The following is a 15,923-nucleotide window of genomic DNA, read 5'->3' on the forward strand; positions in this document are numbered from 1 at the left end:
CCTTCTGCTTCCTGTAATCTATGCAGGTTTGAAAGTCACCTTTCTTCTTAGGGATGAAGAAGAATGGCGATGCTGCCGGGGACTTTGAAGGACAAATGAATCTGCTGGCTATATATTGGTCTAGATAAGTACATAAATGCTTGTTCTCTTTTTCAGTGAGCACAAAAATGCAACTAGAGCACTTGAGCCAAGGCTAATAAGTCTATTTGACATCATATTGTCGATGAGGAGGTATGGTTTCAGCATGTTTCTTGTTAAACATGTCTTTATCCTCTTTGTATATGGTGGGAATTTCACCCATGATAGCCAGTACCTTTTCTTCTATGCCTGGATAATTGGTCACAGCGGAGACTGGGGCTACTGGGATGGACCATGGTGCGTAACATGTCTGGAAATGTCATCTGTTTTGCCCTCCTGTCTTCTTGGGGGTTGTACTTCTCTTACCACAGTAAACCCAGAATGACTTGCACCTGTGGTGCATCAATCAGATCAAAACCAATCAGTTCTCAATCTCTGTCCTGACACAACAGGCTTAGGGTCTCAGTACTTCTATACACTGGACTGGAAGATAGAGGAGTGGCGTCTACAGCCACCTCATTTTTCAATACATCCTTTGGTTGAGACAACACACCGATCCAATTTGCCAGTCTCTGATCCACATAGTTTCCAATTGCTCTGCATTCTAAGTAGGCTTCCAAGGTGTGCAACTTCTGGGGTTCATGTGAACTAACTAGGATGATCAGAACAGTGAAATGTGAGACCTGTTGGTTTCTCAGAACGTTGGACAGCGGGGTCTCTACACCTGCTATGCCTGCTAGTTTTCTGACGGGCTGAAGTTTTGTTGGTGGACCCTATTGCTCTGACTAGTTTGTGCTGGTGTTTGACTAGCAGTCTTGTAGAAATGACCTGCCTTACCACAATATAAACACAAGTGTGATTGTCATAGCTAATTTCTTTCCTCTTTAGTTAAAGGACCTCTGACACATTCCAATTGCATTGGCTCAAGAGTGGTTTCAACCTGCCGGGTGATGTCCTTGGGGTTCATGTACACTGGCTTGAATTCGGCTTTATATCAGATCATTTTCCTTTCATGCAGGCAATGATCTAGTTGCACCACAAGTTCAATGAATTCTGAACAAAGTGTTGGGGTGCTAACAACCTGGGCCAGAACATCTTTCAATTCCCATTTTGAAACAATGCTGTTCTTTTCTCTTCGGGCCAATTTTCCTCTGCTACCAATCTGTTGAATGTTGTAATATATGCTAAGAGATCCTGTCACACGTTCTTTATGGATAGGAGTTTGTTCCCTAGTGCATGTGTTTGTGTTGGTGTTAACCTTCTAGCTAGCTCATCAGTCTTATCTCTGTTCACCACCAACACCCTATGGAGTGCATTAGTCTCGGACCATGCTGCGTGCATCTCTGCTCAGAGTTCCCCTAAGAGGGTAACTAATTGGTCAATGTCTGTGGTCTCCTTCACGCCCATGCAAGACAAGAAACGTGGGCTTAGCGTTTTCTAACGCTTACCTGGTGTCTTGCAGGGACGGACAGAGACCTACCTGATCAGAGAAGACAGAAGTAGAGACTCGGTAGTTGATGAGTGGTGAATATACCCAAACCTCTTAGTGGAGCAAACATTTGTGGCATTGGGTAAGCGCACTAACCCTTGCATCCAAAAAGATAGGCTTTGGTGGTCGTGGAGGGGTGATGAGTTGTTAACTGATGTCTCTCGTAATCTCTCTTGAATCCTCCTTGGATGTGCGCCCTTGGCTCTAAAGCAGGGAATAATAGGATATACCTTGAGTACCTTGCGTGTGAACCAAAATACAGCCCACCCACCCCCCCCCTCTTCCAGCTCAACCATAATCCTTCCCAGTAGCTGTCAAGGAGCTTACCCGACTTATTACTGTAAAAGCACAGCAAGTCGGTGATGATGATGAAACATTGTAGACCTAGTTGATCTTTAAGGTACAATGTTCATGAGTAGTTGTCCATGTGTGTTCATGCATGAATTCCTGTAACTATTAGCATGAATGTAAGTGTATCTTTGCTGTTTTAATCTTTATCTCCCTCCTTAAAACGGTAATGCTGTTTCCTTCCTTCTCTTGTAGGTTGACAAGTTGGGGGCTGGAGGATTCCATTGCCTCTCTTGGGTAAGTATTACTGTGATTCAAACATTAGCACTTCTTGTATCTATAACTTTGTTTGCAGTTCTTGATAGAAGTACTTGTGGCAAGGCTGGATGGTGATTAACTGATCTGTTAACTTCACAGATCGAGTTTTGTTCATGCATGATAATGTGTGTAACTCTGGGGGCCTGGTGGGAGCTGAAACACTAGGGGGGAGGGGGCAGTCTGTTGCTTCACAGAATGCCTTATGGATAGCCACAGAATAATACAATGTTCATGAGTTCTCGCGATGAGCGCGTAGTATGGGGAAAACAAATAAAGCTGGCGTGGGCACACTTACTGTTTTTTCTTGTGTCTTCTCCAAGCACAATGCATTTCTGGGCTGACTGTTGACACAAATGTTGTGGTTCACTGCGTGATGCGCTCCTGGACTGATTGTTAATTATTGAGTCTTGTTCTTTTCACAGGCTGCTCTGGGGAAACACATTGGGAACGAAGGAGAGCTGGAGCACTGTAAGCATCGCGACAAGCAGCTGTACTTGCAAATAACGCTAGGCACAGGATACAGGTTGGGTGGGATTTATATAGGCAGAGGTATGCTGCACTTCCTCTAGTGTCTTTTAATGAAAGGCTTATATTGGTTCCATCTTGGTAACCTGCCTGCTGCAAACCTGGCAGACATCTTTGTGTGGTGTTTGTGTACTAGATTTGTCCAGATGTTTACTGGGTTCCCACTTGCTGTGTGCATCTGGTGTCTTGGCAATGAGTTCATGACAGCTTACCTCTGACTTTGATACAAGGAGGATGTCTTCAGAGGCATTCTTCTCTTTTGTTCAGGTCCCCCATCTCTGCTGGTCAGTGGTCTTATCCCGACCACTGGTAGGAGGAATATTCTCTTGGATGCACCATTTATTTTTGTTCGGGTCCCAGTCCCTTGGAGCACTTGGCAGGGCCTGAAGCTGAGACCTCTTAACTCCCCCCCCCAATGTCCCTGCAGTCCACCCATGCTTCCTGTTACCTTCTAGGACTTGCTTGCATGGTGTCAATCTCTCCAGGGACTGAAGTCTGTCTCCTTTCCGCAGCCATTGGAATGTTCTCTATGGCAGCTCTGCATGTTGAAGCTTCTTGCATTCTCAATACTGTACTGGGACCGCACAGTCACCTCCTCCTGAAAGTTGTGCCACTGCCTTGCCTATTTACACTGGCCTCGGTCCTGCCAACGCAAAACCCATCACATATTCTCTCAGCTTCCCACCGGCATCATCTATAGAACCCTTCCCCCAGGTCCACAACATACTTTGAAAATCCTAGGTTCCCCGACCAGGGAGGAAGGCAAACGCCTCAATTCCTTCTATGCTTTCCTTCTAATGTGGTTTGCTCCACCCAAGCGTAATGTCAAAACCTGTTGTCAATGGCTCATTGGTGTTCTTCATGCTTCCTAAAAGCCACCTCAACTTAGTACCAGGAAAGTCAATAATCATTATGCTTTCTATATTGTTCATCTAGTACGTTCTATCTTAGTTGTATTCCTGGTCTCACAGAAATACATTGGTTTACTATAAATATAGTGGTTGGCAATTGCGGGCGGCTAAGTCATTTTAGGGATTGATACTGTGTAATGTGTTATATCAAAGGTGATTGTCCTAATCCCCAGAGGGGCAGTCCGTCCTCTTGAGGTCCTCCCACACTATACCACTCCTAGAGGGCTCTTTGGTAGCAGCCGTACCTTCCTAGCCTTATGGAAAAGGATTACTCATTGGGGAGGAGTGACAATACCTAGAGAATCATCACAACATATAGTAAAAATCCATCCTTTGGTAAAAAACTGTTTTATTGTGAGTCCATTAATTTCAAATTCCCATGAGGCAGACAAATTTGGCCAATGCATTTTCAGACCCAAAAGCCCATCATCAGGTCACTCAACTGTAAATAATGTGAAAAGATGAGTGTCCAAATTGGGTTCTTACATTAATACTCATCAGCTGACAAAGTAGAGACATGAATTGTCACAATAGACTCAACTGTGTGTTCCCACAAAACTATAGAATTATAAGAAAAATTACGTTCTGCTTATTGTGCAGTAGAATAAGCACAAAAAAGCTAAACCAAAAAATTGAGGTTAGAGGTACCTGCTATTTCTAAAAGAAATTGCTTTCAAAAGGTCTTGTACTTGACTAATGATGCTAAAGTGGACAAAAATAAGTGTATCAACCCAAATAATTTCTTCGCACTATCTAAATATAAATCCAATTGAAAAGTGTTATATATTTTTATAAAAAGTAAAAATTGCATACCCGGGACCTTCAAAGCATCCTCATCAGTACGAAGAAACTTACTGTGTATCCCTTGATCCAAGACTCTTAATGAATTGGTAGACTCAAACAGTAGTGTGCGTGATGATGCCATCACACAGGGCACACAATGACGTCATCGTATACAACGTTATAAAGATGCAGTAACTAATGTGTAGAAAAAAGGCTTGTAATGTGCATTTGCACACTCCAAATAACCCAAGCAATAATCAACTTAATAATTGCACATGTTGGGGTGATCAGGAAAGGTCCCACTGATATTGAGGGATTCATGTTGTGCGTGCCATATTTGTGACTGACAGTTTGGCAAACTTAGCGCAAAGTTGCAATTTTATAAATGTATCCAGTGTAGTCCAATGTGAATGGGATGTGTTACTTTGATTGTTACATTGGGTTCATGTTGATAAATAGAAGATAAAGATAAAAATTGCCAAATTAAATATAAACACAATCCAGATATGGTGTGCTATGAAGTGCCTAGAAGCTAGGCAACAAGGAGTTTCATAGTGCACATCCAAGGAAGGGGACTGGCCATAGAGAACCCACTGTGAAGAAAACATGACAGTTATTAAACATGAATGCACACTAATAATATACGTACATCGGGAATTATAAATCTACATGTAGTGTGTTGTTTTATAAATTAAACTTGGCAGTCAGGGTTTGAGGGATATATTGACCCAACTCGGCTGTACTTCCCCACATCACAAAGCTGCATTTCAGCAGAAACCGCAAAATAGCTGCGCCGGCTTCTGTGAGCTCCATGGCCTCAAAACTGCATTTTGCAGCAATAAAAAGATGGCTGCACCGTCTTGCCAAGCACACATTGGGCAGGAGGGAACAAGGGGACACACTGAGCCAGTGTGTTCCGACCTATACAAATGGAATAATGTGAAAAAGTAGCATTGCTTTGCTGCCAGCCCAAAATCCCCATTTAAGAGGAAACGTTTTCACCTTTAAAATAATGCCGCTGACACTATTTTCATCTGCCCTTAAGGCCCTGCCATGCCCAGTATATCCTATTGTGCTTCAGCAAAACCAAGCATGATTTCTAATTGACAGGCCCTGTCAAAGCAACTCTGTGAAAAATCAATGAAGGAACTTCACTTTTACCCGCACAGGGAAACGCCTTCATTTTCTTCACAACGTATCAAAGATTAGTAGTTCAAAGGAACGCCAGCTATCTGGGCCATGTCAATTTCAATGCATGTGTGCTTCAAACAAAACTCTGGCATATAAGAAAATAACTATGGCTGCAAAACAGTGTGGGAATCTGATGGAGATGCAACATTGAATATAAAAAGAAATGCCAGCTTGCACCACACAAGTTAAACAAATAAATAAATAAAAAAAATGGGCTTTTCAAACTAAAGGAGAAAAATGCCTGTTTTAAAAAGTGCAACTGTTGAATGAAAGCCTGCCATTACCTAGCAATGTGAAAGGGGTTTGTTGGTGGTGAAAATACACACATGGGCTATTTTTTTCCACAGGCTTGTTTTATAAATAAAGGGTTTAAACCACCTTGGTGGGATTTTGCAAGCTCTCAAAAACAGGTTATTCCAGTTGGCAGAGCTAAGGCTTCCCCAAAAGAAAGGGAACCACCATAAACTCTCAGCAGATACTAACACCCCAGTGATGATTATTCGGTTGGACACAATCTGGTCTGGGCTGAACCCCCTGGCAATGGAACTCCCAGGACAAGGAAGTTTGAAGTGGGCAAGGGACAATAAACCTTCAATCAAGCTGGGAAACCCCACCTAGCTCTGGAGTAAAATGACAGTTGGTGACAGCTGATGAAAAAAAAATTGTCCAGTGATGGACAAAGGACTGCAATTTGCTTCCAGAGACTATTTTATAAATAAACTTTACATACTTTTATCTCTACAGCAGGACTTTGTGAAAATGCAAAAAATGTAACAGTTTAAATATGATTTTATGGGCTTTTATTTAAAACATTGTAGAATTCACTGACACCTTGGGAACAGAAATGGCAAAGAATAGGGGATTATAAGAAAAGTATCCATGAACCCATTGCGGATTTCCATACTCACCTCCCTTATGATAATCCACACACATGTATAAAGTTATGGAATTTTAGGCCGACATCTTTCATACTCAAAATTACTAAAGGGTATTAACCGGACAAACATTGTCGCACGGATTGCAGAGTTGGAGTGCTATGCTCTACATAAAATATGTAACCTGTTTATGTAAGTTGCTGAGAGACTTCAACTGTATAAATGTACCATTTGTGGCAAAATCGGATTTTAGCTAAATTAACTGTTGGAGGTTTTTGAACATTGTAAAACTCGCATCATAAATCTGACAAGTTATCCTGAAATCCAACAAGTTGAGAGCGAGGTGGAGACCTGCACCCCTGACCAATCCAGTCAGTTAGAAGTGTGCTTAGTTAAGCCTGCCCAGCCATATACTGTGATGATGTTGCTGTGCATTATAAATAGGAGTCCCTGACAAGACTCTCGACAGACACTCTTCCTGATTTTACTGCACCAGTGTTCCTGTTCCATTCATCCTGCTGAGTCCAGATTCCAACTACAAGGCCTGACCCTTCCAGCAAGGCCTCAATTCTAAAATCCCAAATAACCAAAGGGAGAAAGCTGTGGTATTCTTTGGGAAACCTCTTGATACCACTAATTGCTGCCCACTAACTGCATCCAGTGGTAGCTGTGCCATCTGGTGACCCAACCTTGCCCAGCTATCTTTTGCCCAGCTGTCCTTTACCAGGTATGCTGCCATGTGGCGACCAGAACCTATTGACGGTCCATAAATCCCAAACTAAAAGTGGACTGTAAGTATAATCCCTACCCCATAGAAATCCATAGTCTATCTTGTCTTGCATTTGTTCTTATCCCACACTTTAAGCCATCCTATCCTTATCCTGATAACTTGTTAAAACTGTCAGAATTATATGTGCAGCCCCGCCCTTGATTCTAGTGCTAGCGCCATCTCTCTTTGCATTCTTGTCCAGTGTAAACTGTAAGCTCTTAGTTATATTTTGAGTAATCCAACTAATTTCCATATATTTTAATATTGGGGTTGAGCACGGGGTGGTAAGGTTGACCTCGCAAATCAACCTTGGTGCTTACTGTGTTCCTCTTCAACAATATAGTCTAGATAATTAATTTCAAGTAATATTTGTCTTTCTTTCAAAACTGAAGTCTTCATTTTGACCGCTTTGTTTTCCAAAAACTGAACCCCATTTCAACCTGAAAATCCCATTCAAAACTGCAGCTACCCCCATTCTTTCACTTCTGTAATATCCCTGTGATGTACCTCTGTTCCCCAGACTAAAAACCACATCACGATTTGCAATATTTCACCTGTTTTTTAAAGAAACCGTTTGAGTAAATTTACACGGAAATTGAAAGGAAATGCAATTTTTACACATGTCATTTGGCTGCAATCCGTTTTGAACTCTCCACTCGTTTTTAGAATTGTATGCTCTTGGTAATCCATTGTTTGTGATTGTTAGTATCTTTGCATTGTTTCTTTAGTGAGGAATTGTATTTGTTTCAAGGTTTTTAACACGCATTAATGATTTATTTGCCCATTTCCAAGTGTCATTCCATAACATTGCAAGGGGTTTACATTTTTCCTGCTTATTTGGGGAGGAAAGGTCGGATTTTGATTCTGTTCTTTATATCCACTCAGAATTGATTATTTGTGGGTTGAGGGAACATTGCAGGTGGAAATCCTAACTTGGGTGCTATCTTTCCTAAATCAAAAAGTGCTCCTATTCCCCGGTGTTTTGTATATGTTCCACTACAAGGTTATACCAAGTGCATTGCTTACATTCACATTGTAATTATCACCCCATTGCTGATTGCCGCCCCATATTAAAACTTGTATGATTTCTTTTGAATTTTAAAATAACTAAATATTTTATTTCACAAACCAGCCTGGTTCATGGTCCATTGTGACCCGGGGTATTTGAAAAGGGTTTGTGATACGAGCTATGTACCATCTGAAATTGAATCTGCATAAAATAAGGAGAAAAGCATCTCAGTTGAGCGCTACATACTGGGCCGAGACCAAGGTGTGGGTCGCCTGATTGAAATCCTTAACAAATTTGGGGGCTTGTTAGCCGGGATTTGAGTTTGGTTGCCACCCGTGACAGTCTAACACAGCAGACTAACCTGCAGGGTAGTGATACTTTGTGTGTTTGGAATACTTGTATTTCAATAATTTCTGCAACAGGGTGGGGCGTGTATGGCACCTGCAACTGTAGCTGCATGTTCACAAACACTGGATGCTCAAGTATGTCTGGGGCTGGCAAATAAGCGGCCTGCTGCACTGCGGTGTCTGCCGTTTCATTTGCGAGAGAGACCAAGTCCATGCCACTTGTGTGGGTGGAGCACTTTACTATTGAGACAAGCGTAGGTTGTGCAAGTGCAGCCATCAGTCTGTCTTAACAAAGCAGCATGCTGTACAGCGACCCCATCTACAAAGCCCTCTTCTCATCCATTTTGACAGTCCTGAATGAACAGTTGTCGTGACATATGCAGAGTCTGAATATATTGTTACTTGGCCCCTCCTTTACTCCGTCAAGCACTATAAGGGCAATCAGTTCTGCTGCTTGTGCTGAATAATGTCCTGGCAGCCTCTGCTGGAAAACAACTTCATATTCTCAATCAACCAGATGCACCACTGCCGCTCCAGTATGTCTCTGACCTGTCTCCTGGTCAGTAGTGGAAGACCTGCCAACAAAGTACACTTCTCCTTCATCTAAAGCATAGTCACGTGTCTTAGGAAAATCATCCTCTGGATCTTCATATGTGACACAGTTATGCACCTCATCATCGTCAATCATGGGTTCAGTCAAAAAGGTAGCTGGGTTTACTGTCTTACAATGAACAATGTGAATAGATGGGCTTGAAAGTATTTCTTCATATGTGGAAGCCCTTTTTCTAGTCAGGGTAGATTTGGACCTCTTTAGTATTGCAAAAAACCACATGCTCCAAGTGCAATGTTAACAAACATCCCGTGACTATAGTTGCTGACCTTTCAATAGCAAAGGCAGCAGCTGCCAATGCTTGTTCGCAAATGAACTGCCCTTGCATAACAGAATCTAACATACCAGTGAAATAAGCCAAAGGTTTATGCTGCCTTGTGTCAACACAGCAGTCATCATCTGACTATAGGAGTGTGAAAAAAGATAAAACTCTTGCGTATAATCAGGAGTAGCCAATACTGGGGCAGTAGAAATTACATCTTGAAGTGCCTTTCTTCAGTCTAAATGATGTTATTTTATTTGTTCACTGAGCTTCTTTGTTGGCCTGGAGCAATGGTTTAGAGAACCTTTATTATAAAGCATAAATCGGGCACACTGATTTAAACTACATTCTTTACTGTTTTCAAATGGATCTAGAAGGCAGCTCCCCATTTCACTAGCTGTACAATGTCATTAAGAGGGCAAAGAATCATTCTCCAAATACCACCTTTCGATTTCTTCACTCGGTAAATATCCGTATTACAGGGCGAGTTTGAGGGTACTATGATGCCCGGGTGCAAGAGGGCCATTATGGTGTCATGAATTCCCTCTTCTGCTGCCTTTGATAAAGGATACTGTTTCACTCACGGCAACACAGCGCTGGGTTTCGAGGGAATACATATCAGTGTAACACTTTGCAAAAGTACCTCGTCGTGTGGATTGTTCGCCCACAATTTGTCGGGAACTTGAGCCAAATCTGCAGAGGTAAAGGAAGGTGCAGTCCCTGCTAGCAGCATGGGACAAACTACACGCATGTACTGTATCATTATTTCACAAGGGACACGCAATTTCAATATTATTTCTCCCTCATTTTCTCTGTTCTCAAACAACTCCTCATCTGGGACATTTTCTATTGATATTGTGGGGTCAATGATCGGGAGCGTATGCCATTCCCCTCTGCTGGAATCGACTGTCAATAAATCAACTGAGTGAACGGAGGATAGCACAGGGGCAATATTCTGGTCTTGGAAGCAATATTACGCAGAGCAACAGAGGTTTGAATCCCAGATCTGCGATTAGAAACCAAACTTGGGTATGGTATTAGGCGTGTTTAAAATAAAAAAATAAATAAATAAAAACTGCTATCAAAACAATACGGTCTTCAGACTCTAGAACTCCTTCTATATCCAGTTCAGTGATGGTACCTACAACTATCTTCTGAGGCTGGGCGGGCCTGAACAGAAACTCAGAGGGTACTCACCAATACTTGTTTGTCACCTGTAGCACTGCACTGAGTAATATGGTGATGCCATATAGAAACAAATCAGGGGCCACTGGTATTTCCCTTGCCACAGACTCAAAGCCTAATACATACAAAGCCAACATTACCCTCACGGTACACATACAGGGCATGGAACACACCACACCTCTTTCTGTGAGCGATATGGTCATGTTGAGCTTACTCAAGATATCCCTTCCCAACAGATTGATTGGATTCACAGGTAATATAACAAGGGGGGCCAACACCTCTCTCTCCCCTATTTTGATGGGTAATTCTCTGTGAAAGGAACCAATTGCACTGCCCCAGAGAAGCCCTGCATTTCCATAACCTCAGCTGATAACGGGAATCTTCCCTCAATAATGCATTATTTAGTCGCACCTGTATCTACCATAATAATGGTTTGTTTGCTCCACGCCTACAAAGGGTCCCTCTTCTTGGTCAGCAGTGACTGATAGAACTGTACATTCTAAGGCTCTATGCAGGCTGACCTAATCCAGATACATGTTCGTCCCCGTAAAAACAAATGGGTTTCCTTCGACCAGAGTGGTTCCCTGATATTGGCTCACTGTACCGTTTGGAACAGCATTATTCCTCGGGATGTGGGGGCCCTGTTGCTGCTCGTGATTTACAGCATATGGTGGCACATTACTAGAACCTGTGGTGGGTAACTGTGGAAAATATGTTTGGGGGAGGGCAGAGCCGTGGGCATTGGTGCACCATAAGGGGTTGCCGGGGGCATCTGTCCATATGACTGGGGGTAGAAAATTGGACCTCCCTGATAATAAGGGTATAGCTGTTGAGGATATGTGCATGTCTGTCTACTCCTGCATTCTCTTGAAAAAAGGCCCATGCGTCCACTACATCACTGCAACACTACAACACTGGCCTGCTCCTCCTCCTCTTCCTTCATGGTCCGCCTCCTCCAAAACCCCCTTGCTGCCCCCACGCACACAAAAATCCCCCACTCCTCCATTGAAAACCCCTTGAAAACTGCCCTTTCCACTGAGGTTGGTACCCCCCTGTCTACCCATTTTCTCCTCCCCACCCAGGTGCTGCATGTACATCTGCCTGGATCGCCCTTAGGTCTGCGGACCCAACCCCGTCTGCACTGTCTCTGCAGCCCGCCCCTGTGAAACCTTTGTTAATTTCTTTTGAAACAGTTTTGCTTTTTCTGCTTGTGCTCACTGCACCATTTCCTTCTCCTTTTCTTTCAACGTTTACAGTGATGAACAATAATCGACTGCATTTCCACCCATCTGTTTGCCTCGATCCCCACTATCTTGTTGACTGCCTTCTGCACCTCTTTTGGAAGACCTCTTTTAACCACAAAATAGAAAAATGGAATTGCTCAGTCCCATGAGTCTCCTGTCTCCACCCGCTACATCTCTTGTATGTGTAATATGTATTGGCAGGATTCTCATTATCACACATTGTTCATTGCATAATCGACTGAAGATTGGGTGTGTCTGAATATGCATGCCATAATGCCGCCCATACTTGGGGCCTGATATCATTAAAATGCGCTCTGTCATGGCTATCAACACCCAACTTCACACCCGGATACCCTGCTTTAATCCCTATGTCATCTCCTTGATGTCCAAGTATCGACACAAACAAACTTTTCATATCCCCTACAGCCCCGGCTGTTTGCTTTTCAAATGCGTATATTCAATGGCCCGCCTAAGCTGTGAGTGTCGGGAGTGTCTTTAGGAGGTTGTTATTCATATGTGCCTATGGGTGTCACGTGCGTAATGGTCTAGTGGATTTCCATCATGGCCGCTGCCGTATTGCATAAGTGCTATATGTTTCCCTGGCTTTGGTATGTTGCAACCCTTCTGGATGCCTTATGGGTAAGACTCTTTGCGTAGATCCTCCTTGCTCCTTTGTTTCCTCTGCTTTTCCGATCTTTGCTTGCTGCCGCATGCAACCTCCTGGTTTCCTGCCATTGCTTGCTGCGTGCAAACCTCACCCCTCCTGGTTCTCTGTTTCTTTTCTCCGGCTCTCTGCCGGTGTTCTGTTTTCCCCTGGACTCTCTCTCTGCGCTTTATTCAGAAACAATGTGGGCTACATTGACCCACTCAGCAGAATTCCAATCCATGACAAAGCTGTGCTTCTGCAGTCAACAGCATAATGGCTGCACTGGCTCCTTGGAGCACCATTGCATCAAAACTGCATTTGGCAGCGACAAAATGATGGCTGCACCATCTTGCCAAACACGTATTGGGCGAGTTGGAACAGGAAGCACACCGAGAAAGGTGCCAGTGTATATTTTTGTGTGCACCAAAAGAAGCAAATTGAAAAAATAAAACAGCGCAGCTCTGCTGTTTGCAAAAAGTTCCAATTGAAAAGGGAATATTTTATATTTAAAAGGATGCTGCCCTGACGCTATTTTCATCTATTCCACATCACATTGCTTTTATCAATAAGACCCTGCCATGCCCATCCATATCCACATTGTGCTTCAGCAGAAAAGAGCATGATCCCTGCATGACAAGACTGTGTCAAGTTAAACTTGGGAAAATCAAAAGAAACTTCACTTTCAGGCATGTGGGAAACGCTTAACATTTGGGTTACAAAATGACAAAAATAAAGGCTTTAAAGAAATCCTAGCTCTATGGGCATATGTCAATTTCAGTGAACCTGCGGCTTTAACAAACTGCTGAATAAAAGCAACTGAATAGGGCTGCAAAACAGTATTGTGACGTCAGATGGAAGAACCGAATTTAAAAGAGAATTTCTACTAGCTTTCACCACGTGTCAAAATGGGCTTTTGCAAACCAAAGGAAAATGCCTGGTTTAAAAGTACAATGTTGAATAAAAACTTGTCCCTCCCTAGCATTGTGAAAGGGGTTTTTCTGGGGAACATATATGGGATGTTTTACTCAACAGGCTTGTTTTTGATTCAGATCAAAATAAAAGAACATAAAGGAATTAAAATGCATTGGCTGGATTTTGCAAGCTCCAGAAATAGGTCTTTCTGCTGGCTAAAATGAGGTCTTCCCCCCAAAAGGAGCCACCATAAACATTCGGGACACATAAGTGATAATTTCTAGCTTGCAAAAACTTTTAATAGGACCAGAAGGCCGCATATCACATACCAATCAGACTTTTGTCTGTGCTCCAGGCTGAGACAATAGATCCTGGGACACCAACCTGTGAAGCGAGGAAGTGGCAATAAACATTCAATCAAACTGGCCACCCTGGGCTAAAATGACATTTGGGGGGTAGCTTGAAACAAAATGGGCCTAGTGAAGGACAATTGCCAGCCCCATTGGTTTCAAAAGACTATTTTATTAAGAAACGTTTAAGACTTTTATCTTTGCAACATGACTTCACAGGAATGTAAAAAGTTAACAGTGTAAATGTAATGTTGTGGGTTTTAAATTTAAGACATTGTAGCCTTCACTGCCATATTGGGAACAGAAATGGCAGAGAATAGCATATTCCAAGGAAAGTGTAGATGATGGCACTTTGAAATTCAATACTGATATGTCTAATAATAATCTATACACATGTTATTATTATGATATTGTTACTTTTATAGGCCGAATATTTCTTACTGAAGACGATGAAAAATTGTTAAGCGGACGAAACAAAGTATTACAAACTGGAGAGTTGGACTGGCACACTCTGCATAACATATGTAATCTGCCCATGAGATTTGTTAAAGTGCCACAACTGTACAAATGTGTAAATTATGTTAAGACTGATTGGTTGGCAAAAAGCACTGTGGGAAGGCTTTGCACCTCATAAAAACACAACCCCATAAACTGAGTCCCCTCCTTGAGGTGCAAGCAAAAAAGGCTGGCCTATCCGATTCATGAGGGTAGGTCTAGCTCAGTTCTGCCCAACAATACAATAATAAACCGGTGATGTCACCCACTTTGATATAAAGGGTGGGAGCTCACAGACAGACCCTCACCTGAATTTCCAGCACCTGCGTTCCTGATATTCTACATTCATCTTGCCAGATTCCAGCTGCCATCCAGCTGTACCACTACCTGCGTCCAGATGTACCTTTGCCATCCAGTGACCAGACAGGACTAGCTGTGGTTCTGCCAGGAGACTCCGCCGCTATCCGGCGTCCGTCGTGCAGTGACCAGACCCCGGTTGACTGTTCCAAAATCACAAGCTCAAGCGTGGACTGTGAGTATTTCCCCATCCCATATAAACACATAGCCTCCCCATCTTGATGCTTTGTCTTGTTCCACTCTCCCAGTAACTCTATCCATACCCTGGTAACTTGTTGTTTAAAACTGTTAGAATTCTCTGTGCACCCTGTCCTTGTTTTTCTAGTGTTAGTGCAATTCTTTAATTCATCCCATCTTGTAACTCCTTAGCGATATTTGGAATAAATTAAACAAATTCCCACATAAAGTTGAACGCAGCGGTGACGAGGGTGATGTGACGAGTCAACCTTGGATCGTACCGTGTCTTTCTTTAACTATATAGTCTTGAGAATCTAGTTTAAATAAAACTTGTCTTTCTTTCCAAACCAATTTCCTCTCTTTCACTGCTTCGTTTTATCAAAACCGAACCTCCTTTTATCTTGCAAATCTCATCCAGTTCTTTAGCTATAGCCATCCTATTTCCTCTATATTGTCTCTGTGATGTGAATCTATCCCCCAGCCCAAAAACCGCATTCCAGATACGAGTATTTCATCAGTTTTTCATAAAAAACGCCTGACATTTAAAACTGCAATTGAGGAAAAACTATTAAACTATTTTAATGTGTGATTCCGGCTGCATCGTGTTCTTACTTTCAACTTGCTTTTTGAACTGTATGCCTTTGTTGATACTTTGCCTTGTGATTGCTAGGGTTTATACATTACTGCCATAGTGACAAACCATATTTGCCTCATAGATTTAACCACACATTAATAATTTGTCAATTTCCGAGTGGCATTTTAGGCCAATGCAAAGGCTTTTGCCTCTTATTGTGTGATTCTGTTTGCTGCCTCATATCCATGACTACCTGCTGATGCTTTCTATCCACACATAATTTGATTAATTGTGGTTTGAGGGAACATTGCAGGAGGAAATCATAACTCTAGTGCTATCTATCCTAATTGAAAAAGTGCTCCTATTCATTTGTGCTTTGGATATGTTCATGTAGAAGGTTACCCAAGTGTACTTCAGTAGTTTTCATTGTAATTATCACCACATTGGTGATTGCTGCCCAATATTAAAATGTGTGTGATTTCTTTGAATTTTAAAATAAATAAATACAGCATTCCCGCCAACCAGCCT

The 15,923-nt window shown here is 42.4% G+C and overlaps 1 long non-coding RNA gene across 3 annotated transcripts in view; it reads left to right on the top strand.

Moving 5' to 3' along the window:
* LOC138566413 (uncharacterized) overlaps positions 1–15,923 on the top strand; it is an 89,742-nt gene that overhangs the window by 66,152 nt on the left and 7,667 nt on the right. For 2 of the 3 annotated variants that reach the window (XR_011301930.1, XR_011301931.1), the window contains exons 3-5: positions 2,111–2,152; positions 2,596–2,641; positions 14,645–14,819. This is a non-coding gene — a long non-coding RNA (uncharacterized lncRNA). The remainder of the gene's footprint in view (positions 1–2,110; positions 2,153–2,595; positions 2,642–14,644; positions 14,820–15,923) is intronic. The other variant, XR_011301932.1, reaches the window with a different exon arrangement.

This window comes from Ambystoma mexicanum, chromosome 2p, assembly GCF_040938575.1.
Source record: "Ambystoma mexicanum isolate Mex_15411 chromosome 2p, UKY_AmexF1_1, whole genome shotgun sequence".
NCBI lineage: Eukaryota > Metazoa > Chordata > Amphibia > Caudata > Ambystomatidae > Ambystoma > Ambystoma mexicanum.